The sequence below is a fragment of the Urocampus carinirostris genome, chromosome 3 (assembly GCF_059441175.1).
Source record: "Urocampus carinirostris isolate Australia breed hairy pipefish chromosome 3, RoL_Ucar_1.0, whole genome shotgun sequence".
Classification (NCBI taxonomy): Eukaryota; Metazoa; Chordata; class Actinopteri; order Syngnathiformes; family Syngnathidae; genus Urocampus; species Urocampus carinirostris.
In genome coordinates this window covers 32508079-32524907 of record NC_142351.1, presented here as the reverse complement: position 1 = coordinate 32524907, position 16829 = coordinate 32508079, and the positions used below count along the sequence as shown (strand labels likewise).

At 41.2% G+C, this 16829-nt stretch overlaps 1 pseudogene; it reads right to left on the bottom strand.

The window, feature by feature from the left end:
* Positions 1-6768: 6768 nt before the first annotated feature.
* LOC148369474 (5.8S ribosomal RNA) lies at positions 6769-6914 on the bottom strand (annotated as a pseudogene).
* Positions 6915-16829: the final 9915 nt, after the last annotated feature.

The following is a 16829-nucleotide window of genomic DNA, read 5'->3' as shown; positions in this document are numbered from 1 at the left end:
TTATTTAAAATGTATCATTGGACCACTATATGTCACTGTATTGTGTTGTGCGACCAAAAGTGAGTGTTAAAAACCACAAGGAAGAATATAAACCAAGGACACTCAAAAGTACACGAAAAAAGAGAATAACAAATGAAAGAAAAGAAAAGTAAAAACAAGTAAAGCCAAGTCAAGTCATGTTTATTTGTATAGCCCTTAATCACAAAGAGTCTCAAAGGGCCGCACAGACCACAGATTAACAAAAACAAAAAGGAAAAACTAAAAGTATATAAATAAAATGAAAGATGAAGCAGAAACATAGAAAATAAAGGAAATTTTAAAAAAACACACAAAGAAAAAAAGGTAAAAAGAAAGAAAAGAGAACACAAAGAAGGAAAAATAGAGAGTAGAAAGAAGGGAAAAATGAAAAAATGACAAAAGAGAAAAAAGAAGAAAAAAAAGCAAGAAGAAAGAAGGGTAGAGAGACAGGTTTTTGTTTGCCCACAATAGCAAAATGGCTTACAATGATGAAAATTCTTTCTAAGACTGGATGAGGATGGTGTTTAGATTCTGCCTTTGGATTATTCCAGAGCATGTGCCTTCTTGTGTAAAATGCTGTATTTGACTTATAGAGCGGCAGAGTGGCTCTTCTTTCTCAATTACCATAAATTGACACAGCACGAGTAATATGTAGACCACTGATCTTAGTAAAGGATGATACTGAGGAGATATTGCAGAGGATAGCAAGTGATGGTTGTATCGATCACAGCCCAAAACTCATCTGCCGTTCCAAGAAAATGTCCAATGGATCCAATAACCAGCGGACGGCTCCCGTATAATTCTTGTGGGTGGCTAATGCCAATTCTACATTTGTATACATTTGAGTCAGAGGGCAAGCAAAAGGATTTGTAGCTAGCACATTTTCAAATGTAATGAGTTACATTTATTCCCTTACATTTACTTGAGTAAGTTTTGGAACATTTTGTACTATTTTAAAGTCACTACACTTTTTACTTTTACTTGAGTACATTAGTGAAGAAGAAACTACTTCACTACATTAGGCCATATCGAACCTGTTACTTAAATTTCCTTCCATGTAAGTACACGCATTTGATTCGCTTGTTTTTTCTCTCCGGTGTGCCCTCAGTGAGAGCCGCTGTGCCCAAGTTCCACCCCTTTTAAACTAGAGCAGGTGGCTGTTTTAAAGCAAACTAGTGGATGTGTGATCGGCCATGGAGTCCAAAGGTAAAAAGGGATAAATAACACGTAGAAATCAAACTTAAACGGTAAGTGAAGTCAAGTCATGTTTATTTGTATAGCCCTTAATCACAAAGAGTCTCTAAGGGCTGCACAGACCACAGATTATTGCAAACCACAGACTATTATTACACCATCCCCTGATCTAAAACCTCACTGAGGGCAAGGAAAAACTCAACAACCTCAACATGAGGAAAATGAAGAAACCTTGAGAAGGGACCACACATGAGGTAATCCCCCTTCCAGGAGGACCAGGCTGCAATGGATTTTGCAATAACAAATAATACACAGCTATCATGAACAGGATATATGGGTCATTCATAAGCTATAGAATAGAAGTGTGTTTTAAGCCTAAATTTAAACATTTCCACTGAGGTTGCCGATCGAATCTCAGGGGGAAGAGCATTCCACAGTACGGGGGCCCGAATGGAGAACGCTCTCGAACCTGCAGGTCTCTTCTTGGCTCTTGGGATCACTAGTAGACCAGCATTTTTAGACCGAAGGCTCCAGACTGGAACATAGGGGGAAATTAAATCTGAAAGATATGAGGGAGCAAGTCCATCCATGATTTTATATACTACCAACAGAACCTTAAAATCACATCTTATGTTAACAGGGAGCCAATAAAGGTTAGCTAAAATCGTGGTAATGTGATCAAACTTTCTTGTCTTAGTTAAAGGCCTCACTGCAGCATTTTGTACCAGCTGAAGGCTCTTGATTTTAAACTTCGGGAGACGGGAGAGTGGTGCATTACAGTAATCGAGACTGGAGGTAACAAGCGCATGAATTTTAATCTGCGAATCTGAATGAGACAGCATAGGGCGAATTAAAGCAATTTTGCTAAGATGGAAAAAAGCTTTTCTAGTAATATTCTTGACGTGTGTTTGAAAAGACAGATTTGGGTCAAATATGACACCTAAACTTTTAACTGAGCCACTCTGGGTGATATTACCTTTGTCTATGTTCGGAGCAGTTTTTGAGAACAAGTCACGGCATTTAGATGGAGCAATAACTAACATTTCAGTACTATTGTGATTCTATTTACTTTAGCTTTTCAAAAAGTTGCCTTCTTATTTTAATTACTACATGGTACGTTTTCTTGCTCTCTTTTTGTTGGCCAAATAAGGGGGAACATTATGCACCCTTGTTGTTGTCTTTTTGCAATCCTCGAAGTAAAATGACATCAAAAATTGAATTTCTTTAATTTTCTCAAAAAATTAAGCATTCCCCAATTCATTTATATAGTAACAAAATTAAACTTGAGCCGGTTTCATACAACATAGTAGTCATGTCAGAATGTGCTGCATCCAACGTCGTGATTGTGATAATAGGCTAATCTTGTTACATACAGCATGTGTTGCTTTTATTGCCCAAAAAAAATGGTGTGCCCTGTTAAAAAAACAGACGGCGATTGTGGTAATTGAAACTTTCGCTGGGGGACTTCTGACTCTTGTCCGAGTTACGGGCTTTCGTCATCTCAAGCTGCCTCCAGTAACTTTACCTGCCGTCTTGTACAGTGACTTTTATCGCTGCGTGTTTTGCAATTAATATAATGTTGTCCAGATAGCTCCCCATTTGCTGGCGGCACCCGAAGATTTCCAGATTTGTTTGATCTAGGTTAGTCCCGTTATTAGTCGGCTTGCTGGGTTGCCTGCTGTTCTCGTTGTTTTTTCTCCCGGCTGGGTTCCTGTCTGTTGCTGGTAGTTTTTTGTCGTTGGCCCGCGGTTATCCTGGCTGCTTACTGCATGGTTTTGGTCAGACTGCCTCCTGTTTTTCCGCCAGTTCACCATTTTTTGCAGCAGGCTAGCCCGCTGTGTTCCAGCTGGTTTAGCCCCTGTCGGATCTCTGTGTGTTATTTTTGACATTTCTCCCAATTTCGGGTGCTTGCCATCTGTTGTACCATTGCTGCATCCACCTGCAACACAACGTCTAGGCATTCTCCACAAAACTGCCAAAATTTGGCTTAAAACGCTCTCAAAACCTTTTCGACTAGTTAACATGTAAACCAATAGGGTGTGCTTCATATTACGTCAGAGCACAGTAAGTCAAAGACGATAGAGACTGTCAAAATGTTTTATCTCCGAAAATAATTGTAATATACCAATGACATATATACATATGGATATTATGCAAAAATATGTACTATTTTCTCACATTTTGTATCCTTTAGAATTTGGGTGTCCCTTTGAATTCAAGCCAGACTCGACCCAAATGTTAGGCTGGGTCAGGCCTAAAATGTCAATCTTACGTTCAGGGTGGGCTAGGCCTCTCGCTCGCTGCCTTTTTTTTCTTTTTTGTGTCTCTGCCTCCCTCTCTCTAAGGGCCCGGTCACACAGCCGTTTGCGGCTGAATCACGGCCAGAAATTTCTGCCTGTGAGGCGGACGCTATTGGACGCTTTGAGATCGCCATACAGACGAGATACAGCAGTGCTTAACACGCGGTCGGAAATTCACGCGCGGTTGGCAGCGCGAAAAAGTTTTGAGCTGCTTAAAACTTTGAGCCCGTGTTAACCGCGGGCGGCACACGAGGTAATGACGCGGAAATGACGCGGAACGACGTGCTATGGCCGCGGCCAGGGCGTGGTTACACATGGGTAGGACAGGAAATTTCAGCGGGTAATCGTGGGTGGAGCATGGTATTAGCATGTTCTGCGCCTGTATCACGGTGTTGTTACGTGAAATTTGCGTGTTACGCGTGTGACGGTCAAACGCCTTTCTCCGCGTATATACAGCGCGATTTGCCGAGCACACGTCAGTTGTGCTCGAGACGTCAAGGGGTGGACATGGATCCCCGTCACCGTAGTGACCTCGTCTTAATCCATTTTTATTTCTTGACATTTATTTTCATTTCATAACAAGATAATAAAATAAAAATGGAAAACTTTTACAATAATAACATATTGGCTTCTTCGGTGCCATAGCTTGAAATCTTGATCTTCACGGGACTGTGTCTTGAACGGTTATGATTTCTACAGCCCGGTGTTATGCCGAGAAATGCATCCCTGCCGAGATTTGCGTAGGAGTCGTATTTGGGCACAACACCGGCTCTGGAGCTTTTATACCTGTGGTCCACACAAGAAAATGACGCGGAAATGACGCGATGAGGAAGCGGAACACTCGTCGGCGTCTGTTTTGTGGGCATACCACCGATGAACAGCGGGTTGGCCAATTTTGCGCATTTTCCATCGCGGGCAACCACGGGCAAAAAAAAAACCCGCAAAATTTTACCCGTGATACAGACGCAAACGGCTGTGTGACCGGGCCCTTAAAAAGCCGCACTAGACTCTTGAGGATGCACAGCTGTTGTGGTTTATGGTCAACTTTTCAACCCATCGAAATGACGGACGACCTAAAAATGTTCTTGTCAACTCTTAAAGAAATTCGTTAATGATAGAAAACTGTCGGTTTGTGTAACTTCTGCAGACACAGAAAAACAAAAAATGTAAATATTTATACAGAATTTTTCAATTTAGATTCCATTACAAAAATCTGGTTTTAATGTGTTACTATAAACCACTTCTCCTCCTCCCGAGTCCTCACAAATTAAATATGCCATTTCTGGTTTTGCTTTGGGCTTAAGTTAACTTGTCGGGCTTGGGGTGGATCGGGCTCTAATACCTGAGAGACGGGATCGGGTCTGGCTGGAATCAGGCCCGATCTTACCTCTGCACGCTGCTGCAGTTGCCTGTCTGCTGTAGCATCACTGAGATTGAGAGCCCAGAATGATGACATGGTATCCTCTGAGATTAGTTAATGTAAAAAAGTCCAAATCATGTCAGTAAGCATGAAGAGCACGCTTATGCATCTGGAAACCAAACCAGCGGTGCATGCAAACGTACTATAATGCGACAGACCTCTCAAATGAAATACTGCAAACACCTGCCAGAACAGAAGGGGAGAGTGCAGAGCAGCTTCTGGGAATCCAATCATTTGTCTGGTTGTCTTACTCAGGATTGATTGGTGGGTCAGTCGGGAGATATGAGGGTCACCAATCAGGGAGGAGCAGTTGGAGGTGATAGCACGTCCCAGCAGAGCACCAATTATTCCGATTAAAATACATAAGCACTTTGGCAAGACGGAGTGACAGCTGGAAAATACAATGCACCATAAGAGCCTCTCACTCGGCAAAGATCAGGCGATCGGCAAAACAGACGGGGTAACATAAATTTGCTACAGAAGCCTTTGAACAGCCCGAGGCCAGTTGGGACAACGATTTAGTATCAACTTTCCAAAGCTTTGAAATGCTGACGGTTGGGATGGGTGATGGGACAATATTAGATCGTTAAAGACTCTAACGAGATTGCGATCTGAAAGACAAATGAAAATGGAAAGATTGCTTTAGCGACTCTTTCTATCCAAATCAATTTATGGGAGTTATTAAATTATTCATTGATGTTTTTAATTCTGTTGGGTTTCGTTTGCTTTTCGTATTATTGAAATTTAGAATTGACTTTAGCTTTAACTGAGAAGCCGTTTGAGAAGTAAATAATACTTGCTTTCACATATATCATCATACTCTCACTCATGCTCAACAACACTCTCATACAGAGACAGTCAAAACCATGCACAAACACTACTATACTCTCTCATACATACTGCTACACTCGCACATACTATAATACTCTAATACACCCACTACTAAGGTTTCACAGACGTACTATTATTCTCTCACACACATATTACACACAAACACTATGATACACTCTTATACTCTCTCATGCACACACTATTATAAACTCTCACACATATTCCTATTCTTCAGAGACCAGAAAACATTACTCTAGGGGTTTTTTTCACATCTAGTGTGATGATCACCTATATTAATTTATTAATTAATTGACTATATTAATATAATGTACAGTATGAGTTTGTACCCAAATATATTAAGGCCTAGTAGAATCACTTCACATTGACAATATATTTGACAATATATTTACAAATAATATTGAATTTACAAACGTCAGTGGATTACTGGTTTGTGATAGTTCTGATCACCTACCAGTATTTACAGTGTATGATGAAAAGGTTACTGGACAAGAATCAACCAAGGAATATGTTTACAAACGAGTTAGAACTGAAGAGACTATTATATCACTCTATGAGGACTTAGTTAATCAAAACTGGAATGCTATATATGGTACAGATGATGTGGATTGTGTGTTTGACATATTTCTGGAAATATTCACCAACAAGTATAACAAGAACTGTCCAATGAGATAAACTAATATTAAGAATAAATCTGTAAAGCATCCATGGAATACTAAGGGTTTATATATACCGGTTATCGCGGTTAATGGGGACCAAAACCACCCGCGATAAGTGAAAATCCGCGAAGTAGCGGCGCACCTAAAAAAAAAAATATATTCTCGTTTTTTATTTTTTAATTATTATTTTTTAGACCCGGTTAATGGGGAACAAAACCACCCGCAAAAAGTGAAAATCTGCGAAATAGCGACGCCCCTTCAAAAAAAAAAAAATCTCATCTCATCTCATTATCTGCACTGCTTATCCTTATTAGAGTCGCGGGGGGCTGGAGCCCATCCCAGCCATCTCCGGGCAGTGGGCAGGGGACACCCTGAACTGGTTGCCAGCCAATCGCACCTGCAAATCACATTAGTTCTCGCAGCTTGCTGCGTTCTTCATCGACGCACGAGCCGAGTTATCCACCGCTAAAAGTCGTACAGCTGGGCGATTTTACGTCCGCCCGGGACGATCAGAGACAAATTCACGACAGGGTTTTTACCTGCGCCGCACCGCGGGTGCCGTTCGGTCGCTCCCGCGAGCGAGCCCCTAACCCGCGGTGCGGGTACTCTTGGGCGCGATACGCACAACACCGACACAGTTACGGGGGTCCCGCGCACGTCCGCCGCCTTTCGCCCGCCGCCTTTTGCCCGCCGCGCTACTGGGGTCGTCGGACGAGTGGGCTCCCCTCCAGTTACGCGTGTAGCCCGATCACGCTCGCCACCTTTTCTCGCATTGAGCCATGTGACGCCGCGTCCGCCGAACTCGCTCCGTCGCGTGGCCCGGGAGTGACCCCCGCCGTGACTAAAAACTGGAAAGATATGGCATCAGGGGCGTGGCTTTGCAATGGATTCAAAGTTATTTGACGGGGAGGAAGAAATATGTAAAAATGGGAGAGTTGCCATCTGAATACTTGGACATGTGTTGTGGAGTACCACAAGGTTCTATCCTGGGTCCAAAGTTATTTTATTTATGTATCAACGATATTTTTAATGTTTCAAAACTTTTGAAAATAGTAATATTTGCAGACGACACTAACATTTTCTATTCAAACGATAGCTACTGTATATTGATTTGGTAACATGTATTAATTAACCTAAAAGTATGGAAGGATATAAATAAATTACGTTTAAATTTAAATAAAACCAAAGTAATATTCTTTGGTAATCGCGAGGCAACTCAAGATTTAGAAGTAAAAATGGATAATGCTGCAATAGACGCTGTATCAGAAATTAAGTTTTTAGGGGTCATAATAGACAATAAATTGGGCTGGAAAACACACATACAAACTAAAGTATCTAAAAGCATTTCAATAATTAATAAAGCCGAATTCATTTTAAACTATAATGCATTGTAGCTCGGTGGCCTTGGGGGTATGGCGCCCGCCCCGAGACTGGGAGGTTGTGGTTCAAGCCTCGGTCGAGTCATACCTGACTTAAACATTGGTACCCGTTGCTTCCCTTCTTGGCGTTCAGCATTAGGGGTTGGAATTGGGGGGGTTTGTTCACCTAATGACTCCCAACACCTAAGTTATATATATATATATATATATATATATATATATATATATATATATATATATATATATATATATATCCCTAGTTCTGCCATACTTAACATATTGTGCAGACGTCTGGGGCAATAATTACAAAAGTTCATTACAGCCCCTTTTTACTCTCCAAAAACGTGCAATTAGAACTATACACAGGGTAGGATATCAAGATCATACTAATATTTTATTTCTGCAGTCCAAATTATTAAAATGAGATGATTTAGTAAAATGTATCACTGCACAACTGCCATTTAAGGTCAACAAAAACATAGTGCCAGAAAACATCCATAAAATATTCATTCGGAAAGAAGGAAATTATAACATTAGGGGCTGTAGTGAATTGATGATCCCAAACGTGAGAACCACCAGGAGAAGTATGTGTGTGTCTGTGTGTGGAGTCAAGCTCTGAAACGGTTGGCAAGACAAGATCAAACGATGTCCATCTATTCACTTGTTCAAATTTAAATACAAAAAACCATTCCTGGCGGAATACAGGGATGAAGAAAATCGGGTATGAGTGATACGAGTGCGTCTAGAACTATGATTAACTTTGTGTTATTGTTGCTGTTGTGATACCATAACTGTTATTATTATTAGTATTACAATTGTTGTTATATAATTGGTGTGTTTAGTAGAAAGGATGAAGGGGTAGGGAATATAAGCATTTGCCTCTGACTACCCCTTTTCGAACATATTATGTAATTTTATTTTGTTGTCGAGTTATTGTTTTTGTTCTGTTTTTATTTTAATGTTTGAACAAAAGTTTTCACTCATGTTGTAAGATTTATTGCACCTGAACTACAACAGATTTATCCTACACTAAACTGCCGCGGGAGTGCTGGAGCCCACCCCAGCCATCTTCAGGCAGTGGGCAGGGGACCTCATGAACTGGTTGCCAGCCATTTGCTGGGCACACAGAGACAGACAACTCACTCGCTCATTCACACCTAGCGAGGTAACCAGAGTGCCAAGAGGAAACACAAACAGGCACGGGAGAACATGCAAAGTCCACACAGGAAGGCTGGGTAGCTGGAGTCCAAACCATGACCTCAGAACTGTGCTGCAGACGTGCTAACCACTCAACTACTGTGCCACTAAACAGTAAACAATATAATAAAATAAAACTGACCAAATCAAACAATGAAATGTGACTTAAAAAAACAAATTTAACTCTCACAACCTCAGACAACTGGTCAAGAAGACATATGCTACTGTACTTGGTTTAACACTTGAGTGTAAAATTATACAAATCACACTCTCACAACCACAAGCACTGGTCAAATAGAAAAAGGCAAATGCACTTCAAATGTTTTATTCACAACAAAGGTCAACAGCAAAACAATTTAAAGTGACTATCCAATCTTGCTCTCTTTGTGATGGTATGTGCTTGATAACACAAGAACTGCATTACCCATAATGCTACATTGTTACTGAGCATACACGGTGTGTCCTCTAATGTTTACAGTTGTATGTCATGGTTTAATTTGCGAGTGACACGGAAGTAAACACTTGTCCACTCCAACACGCCTTGTCTCAATTTGTTCAAAATAACGCACTGCATTGGCAGAAATACCGATTATACATTAACCCAATTCTGAAAACAACGCTCTTAAGTAACCATTATTTACAACACGGTTATTCCCACCACTGTTGATACGCGTTTCCAAATAACAATGTATTCCTGCTAGGTTATTTATGTTATTACCAGGTTATTCATTGGAAGTAGGGTTAAACGGAATCACCCAACCATTTAAAAACAATTACAATGACCCTATATCCTGAACCAGTCAGCGGGCTACAAACTTTTTCTTAGTGGGCTTCTTGGTGCCGACAGGAACCCCATTTGAGAACCCTGCTTTAGGGTCAAATTGTGTTAATACTGCATTAGTCTCATTACAGTCACACACACACCCCACTGTCTTGCTACTTTCAATCCATGCAAGTGCATTTGAAGGATAACAGGTCGTAATGTGTTTAAATTGTGATTTTCTGCTACTCAAGCTGTTACCAGGAAAACACCCCTACATCAATGTCAGAGTATTCTATTTTTTTTTTTTAATTTACTTTCATACTGTTTTCTGTAAAAAAAACTTGATTAAAACGTCATCAACGTGTAGCCAATATTTCATCTTTTTTTAATTACAAATGTAATAAAGCCCAAGCCCTTTTATTTGTGAATTGTTTTTCTCAGCGATGTCGTTCGGCAGTAGCGGGACACTGAATTAATTAACTCACTTGGTGAGCAGCAGTTTTGCAGATTATAAAAAAAAAACTATATTAAGGTGGTAGAATAATATATTTTTCATTCTTCACAGAAAGTGACTATTATTGAAGCAGTTTATCAAAGAGCTGGGACCAGCTTCTTGCACACTACACTTGAATGAATGAATGAATGAAACTTGATTTCCAACATGAGAAAACAAAAATAAAACAAAACAACAAGCCAAAAAACAAAAACAATGTGACGTAACATGTCCGAAAAGGAATAGGAAGAAGCATATGCTTATTTGACCCTAACCCACTTCCTTAATAATTGTGTCTTCTAGCTAAATATCCTGTGTATTTAACCAGCTCGGTGGCCTTGGGGTAGGGCGCCCGCCCTGAGAGTGGGAGGTCGCTGGTTCAAGCCTCGGCCGGGTCATACCTAAGACTTACAACATTGGTACTCATTGCCTCCCTGCTTGGCGCTCGGCCCTAGGGGTTGGAATTGGGGGGTTTGGTCACCTAATGACTCTCAACACATCAGTTGGGCTGGGCGAGGCGGCTGGGAATCCCCTTTTCTATATCGATTTCCCAGAAAGAGTCAGAAAAAAGACTCTAGCCACCTCCCACTAGGGGGACATGGCTTTGGTATACAGGACTGTCTCAGAAAATTAGAATATTGTGATAAAGTTCTTTATTTTCTGTAATGCAATTAAAAAAACAAAAATGTCATACATTCTGGATTCATTACACATCAACTGAACTATTTCAAGCCTTTTATTATTTTAATATTGCTGAATTTGGCTTACAGCTTAAGAAAACTCAAAAATCCTATCTCAAAATATTAGAATATCATGAAAAAGTATACAAGTAGGCTATTCAACTAATCACCTGAATCATCTAATTAACTCGAAACACCTTGCGAGGGTTTCCTGAGCCTTAAAAACACTCAGCTTGGTTCAGTAAACTAAATCACAAGTATGGGGAAGACTGCTGATCTGACTGCTGTCCAGAGGACCATCATTGAAACCCTCCATCAGGAGGGTAAGACACAAAAATAAATTTCTCAAAGAGCAGGCTGTTCACAGAGTGCAGTTTCAAAGCATATCCACAAAAAGTCTGTTGGAAGGGAAAAATGTGGCCGGAAACGCTGCACAACCAAGAGAGATGATCGCAGCCTTAACAAAATTGTGAAGAAGAGCCGCTTCCAGAATTTGGGGGAGCTTCAAAGACAGTGGGCTGAAGCTGGAGTCCAGGTATCAAAAGCCACAGTTCACAGACGTGTCCGGGAAATGGGCTACAATAGCCGTATTCCCATGGTCAAGCCACTTCTGAACTCAAGACAACGGAAGAAGCGTCTGACTTGGGCTATGGAGAAGAAGCACTGGACAGTTGCAGAGTGGTCCAAAGTCCTCTTTTCAGACGAAAGCAAGTTTTGCATTTCATTTGGAAGTCAAGGCGCCAGAGTCTGGAGAAAGGCTGGAGAGGAGCAAAATCCAAGTTGCTTGAAATCCAGTGTGAAGTTCCCACAGTCAGCAATGGTTTGGGGAGCCATGTCAGCTGCTGGTGTTGGTCCAGTGTGTTTCATCAAGTCCAGAGTAAATGCAACTGTGTACCAAGAGATTTTAGAGCACTACATGCTTCCATCTGCTAAAAAGCTCTAAGGAGATGAGGATTTCATTTTCCAGCATGATCTGGCACCTGCCCACAGTGCCAAAACCACCAGTAACTGGTGCACTGACCATGGCATCACTGTCCTTGATTGGCCTGCTAATTCCCCTGACCTGAACCCCATCGAGAATTTGTGGGGTATAGTTAAGAAGAAGATGAAAGACACCAGACCTGCAAATGCAAATGAGCTGAAGGCCGCTATCGAAGCATCCTGGGCATCAATAACACCTCAGCAATGCCACAGGCCGATTGCCTCCATGCCACGCCGGATTGATGCAGTAATCCGTGCAAAAGGATTCCCAACCAAGTACTGAGTGCATCAATGGACATTTTCAAATGTTTGATTTAGTTTTGCTGTTATAAAATTATTTTTTTACTTGGTCTGAGGAAGTATTCTAATATTTTGAGATAGGATTTTTGAGTTTTTTTCAGCTGTAAGCCAAAATCAGCAATATTCAAATAATAAAAGGCTTGAAATAGTTCAGTTGATGTGTAATGAATCCAGAATGTTTGACATTTTTGTTTTTTTAATTGCATTACAGAAAATAAAGAACTTTATCACAATATTCTAATTTTCTGAGACAGTCCTGTATATATATTTACATATAACAAACACCTCAAGAATATACATGAGTTTTGTGGATGCCCAGTCACTCCGTCATCATTATCATTATCACCGCCATGTTCACCGTCATTATCATTACTGTCTCCATTCATTGTAATAAGAGTATCTATTATAATAAGAATAATTCTCATTGGTGCTCATGGTGACAATTGCGTTGTATGTTTTAAGTCATACAAGTATCTTTGGACCTGCTACTTTAGGGGGGCCGCCTCCAGGCAGCAGGACCACCGTTATTGAGTGTCCTGATTTTTGCATTAAAATGACAAGGTACGGGAGCTTGAGCTAGATGCCACCAGCATCAAAACTCCCACTTGTCTGCCCTAACTAAGAAATGTCCATATATGTCTGTTCTGTGTTCTTTAAGCGATTGAATCTCCAGTTATCTAGTTTTTGTTTATTTGTAACCATTATCACTAACATCACTAGAATTTTGGAGAACTACGGAGTCTCCCACAAGCGAGTCTAGCGCTACTAAGGATTATCTTTAGGCGCCTTGAGTGACTCAACAACAACGACAATAAGAATAGTCATATAGTTCACGACAACAAAAATAATAGTCTCGATAATAGTTCTAATAATCTCATCTCATCTCATTAGCTGCACCGCTTATCCTCAGTAGGGTCGCGGGGGTGCTGGAGCCCATCCCAGCAATCATCGGGCAGTGGGCAGGGGACACCCTGAACTGGTTGCCAGCCAATCGCAGGGCACACAGGGACAGAAAAAACGCTCGCTCATTCACACCTAGGGACAATTTGGACCGGCCAATCCACCTAAAATGCATGTCTTTGGAATGTGGGAGGAAACCGGAGCGCCCGGAGGAAACCCACGCAAGCACGGGGAGAACATACAAACTCCGCACAGTAAGTCTGGTAGCTGGATTTGAACCCATACAGGAGGTTCCCAAGACCTTAGAACTGTGCCGCACACGCGCTAACCACTGCGCCGCCGTGCTGCCCAGTTCTAATAATAACAAGCTTAATTATTAGCTTTAGGGTTTGCTCTTTGGTTTCTATAAATAGTATAATATTTGAATAAATACATATTTATTTTGTACTTTGCAGGTTTCGGCTATTGAAGGTGTTTTTTTTATGCAACACCTATAAAAAAAGATGGATCACTTTCTATTACAGTAATTCTATATTTCTGGATGATACTGCCGCGAGGCTACTGAGGCATAAACACCGGAAAATGTTGAAAAATAGAGTAAAAATAGAACCATTGTTGACATTTAGTATCCAACCTGTCATGGTTGCCATGGCGGCCAATTGGCCGCGCCCGTGTGTGTCACGGTTACCATGGTGCCCCAATTGGCCGCGCCCTGTGTGTGTCACAGTTGCCATGGTGCCCAATTGGCCCCGTCGTTGAGGGATTAGATTTCTGTCTGTATAAAGCTCAGCCCTCTCTTGCTTCGGTTGTCAGCCCGTCAAACGAACTTCTGCCCCACTGACTCGGCCCTGTCTTCCTGTTTCAAGTCCGGCATTGTTATGGTTCATTTTTGTCCTGTTTAATTTCGGGTTCAGTCTATTTTTGTACTGTTTGTTAGTTTCTCCAGTTTTGGTTCCCGTCTAGGTTATCCTGTTAATTTTGTTATCCTGATTCGTTATCGATCTCGTCAGTCTCTGGCTTCCTGTGTTTCCACGCCAGACCAGCTGCTTAATGTGCATGACTCCCCTTTTCCCGTAAAATAAAGGCTTGTGAGAGAACATCACGCGATTGGGTCCTGATCCTGTTCTGGCTCCTGATAGTAGGGGCTGACCAGAAAATGGACCCAGCGAACGCTTACACGAGCGTGGATTAGGGAGAGCTGGAAACTCCCTTCGTCCCACAACAGTTGCACCGGACGGAGGGCGAGGTCTGGTGGCTGTCAAGCGATGTCACCGCCCTTCAGCTCCTGTTCCAGCAAAGTGAACAGATCATGCGGCGTCAACAGGAAAAATTAGCTAAGCTTACTGTCGGCTGTCGGCAACGGCCCTGCTTCCCGGGGGCTCTCCTTTTGCCATGCGGTCGCGTTTCCCGCCCATTCGGCCCACTGACTCGCCTGCAACGGGAATTGCTGTGCCTCGAATGGGATTTTTGGGAAAATTTGGTGCCGATCTGTCCGAGGTCCACGTCGGCCTGTCCGCCGCGCACGTGGGCCACTCCGCCACGCACGTCGGCCTCTCTGCCGCTCCCGTCGGCGTGTCTGCCATGCCCCTCGCCCGGCCTGCCATGCCTGTCCGCCTGTCTGTCTGTTCCTGACACAACCGTATTACATGACGCTGACATTGTATTCAGTTTTTTTTCTTTCACAAGAAAATACATTATTTCTGATTGACTGAACTATTTTAAACTTCAAAGAAAATATGAATTGAAGGCCATCTTGATTTGTGAAATGTCTTTGATTTATATAAAGATCTTGTGGTTACCCTCATGTCAGAAAAGTTTTAAGGTATAATATGTGACCTGCATATTCTGAGATGGGTTACATGAGTGTCCACACTCATAGGGAGAATAACACAAACTTGATGCCTCAGGTGCTGTGGTTTACAATGGCGCTCTGTGACGATTGCATACATATTGGAGAGGTAACACCAGATAATAGGTTTCCTGCCCTCATAACCGTTACCATAGGGCTCACGATTCCTAAAAGACAAGACAGATTTTTTCTCAGTTCTTTTCAATCATTGTTGCTGTGCTATTTATAACATGCAGAAATATATAGTGCTAGTGTTTGTTTTTTTCAATTTTATTTTTTGGGTTCTGATTGATAATATTCAAAAATAGTTCAGCAAAAGATGGCTTCAGTTAAATGTAGTAAATGAACTCAGAACTTGTATCCCTTGCTACTGCTATATATGAAAATATGAGAAGTAGCAATGTTTTAATAGAAATGGTTGGGCTTCTGATACAATAGTTAAAAACCAATCTGATACTGATCCGGTCTTACTTTTTTGTGTACTCCAGACCCAAGAAATGGACAATGCTTGAAACATCATCTTTGTGATGTTGTGATTAGTCCAAACTTGAGACAAAATCAGCTTGCCTTGGATACTTGTTGGAAGGATCCCAGGGTATTAGAGGTCCTGAAAAACAGTGAGGAGGGAAATCCACATGGGGCAAAACAATCAACGATACATTTGTCAGATGTGTGTTGTAGAATAGAATAGAATAGAATAGAATAGAATAGAATAGAATAGAATAGAATAGAATAGAATATACATATATATTGTAACATTAGTGTTATCGTTTTTTTAAACTTGAATCTTAAGGAATGACCAGCAATCGTACTTAGTTAAAAAAAAAAAACAACAACCAAAAACTCAATCCTGTCACCAAATTTAATTATCTTGGCACTGTCATATCAGAAAAGGGGTCAGAACCAGAAATTATGGCAAAAATAGCTCAAACCATAGCTGCAATTGCCAGACTTAAACCCATCCAGAGGGACAAGAATGTAGCAGTGAAATTAAAGCTCAGACTCAAGCAAGTCTCTTAGCTTGGGAGACATGGACTCTCACTGAAAAGCTGGAAAGGAAATCCAGGCCATGGAAATGCAATGCTACAGGAAACCTCAAGGCACCAGCTACATAGTGCATGTGACAAATGAAACGGTGCACAGCACCATTCGAGGGCATATTGGTCCCTTCGGAGAACTGTTGTGCATCCATATGATGACATCACAAGATCATCAGGACGGGGCAAGCTTATTCTGCAGGGCACAGTCCAAGGGAGCAGGAGGAGTGGGAGATGGACAAAGAACTGCACAGACAACATTAAGGAATGTTCTGTTGCCAACTGTGCCAGCCCAAAATCAGGCCAGGAACCATCAGCAGTGGAGAGAGCTGTCCAGAATTGCGTTTTTAACGGTGTCCCAACAACCCATGTGGTTAGGGGTTCTGTCATTGCTGTTTAGTCATTCCAATAGCAGCCACAAACTTGCCTATTCAGACAAGTTACTTACAGGTTTTTTTGATATACAATAGGAGTGGGTAATATGCCAAAAATCAAACAAACAAATAAATTAAAAATAAAAAAATAAACAATTTGCACATTTCTCATCTTTTCCTTTCCATTGTACACATAACTGAGGGACAAATTGTCTTAAGATGAATGGACAATTAAAAAAATCAAATCAAATATGAATCTTTTGGCTTTGAATAAAATTACTAAATACCCAGAGAGTGTAAATACAAAGTAAACAATACATGAAAAAAACTATAAGTCAATACTAAAAGTTCATCCTTCAATTGTACATGTCCCTTTTTAAATACACGAGAACAAAAAACACATTCTACTCAATAATGAGCAACCAACTAGGCTTCC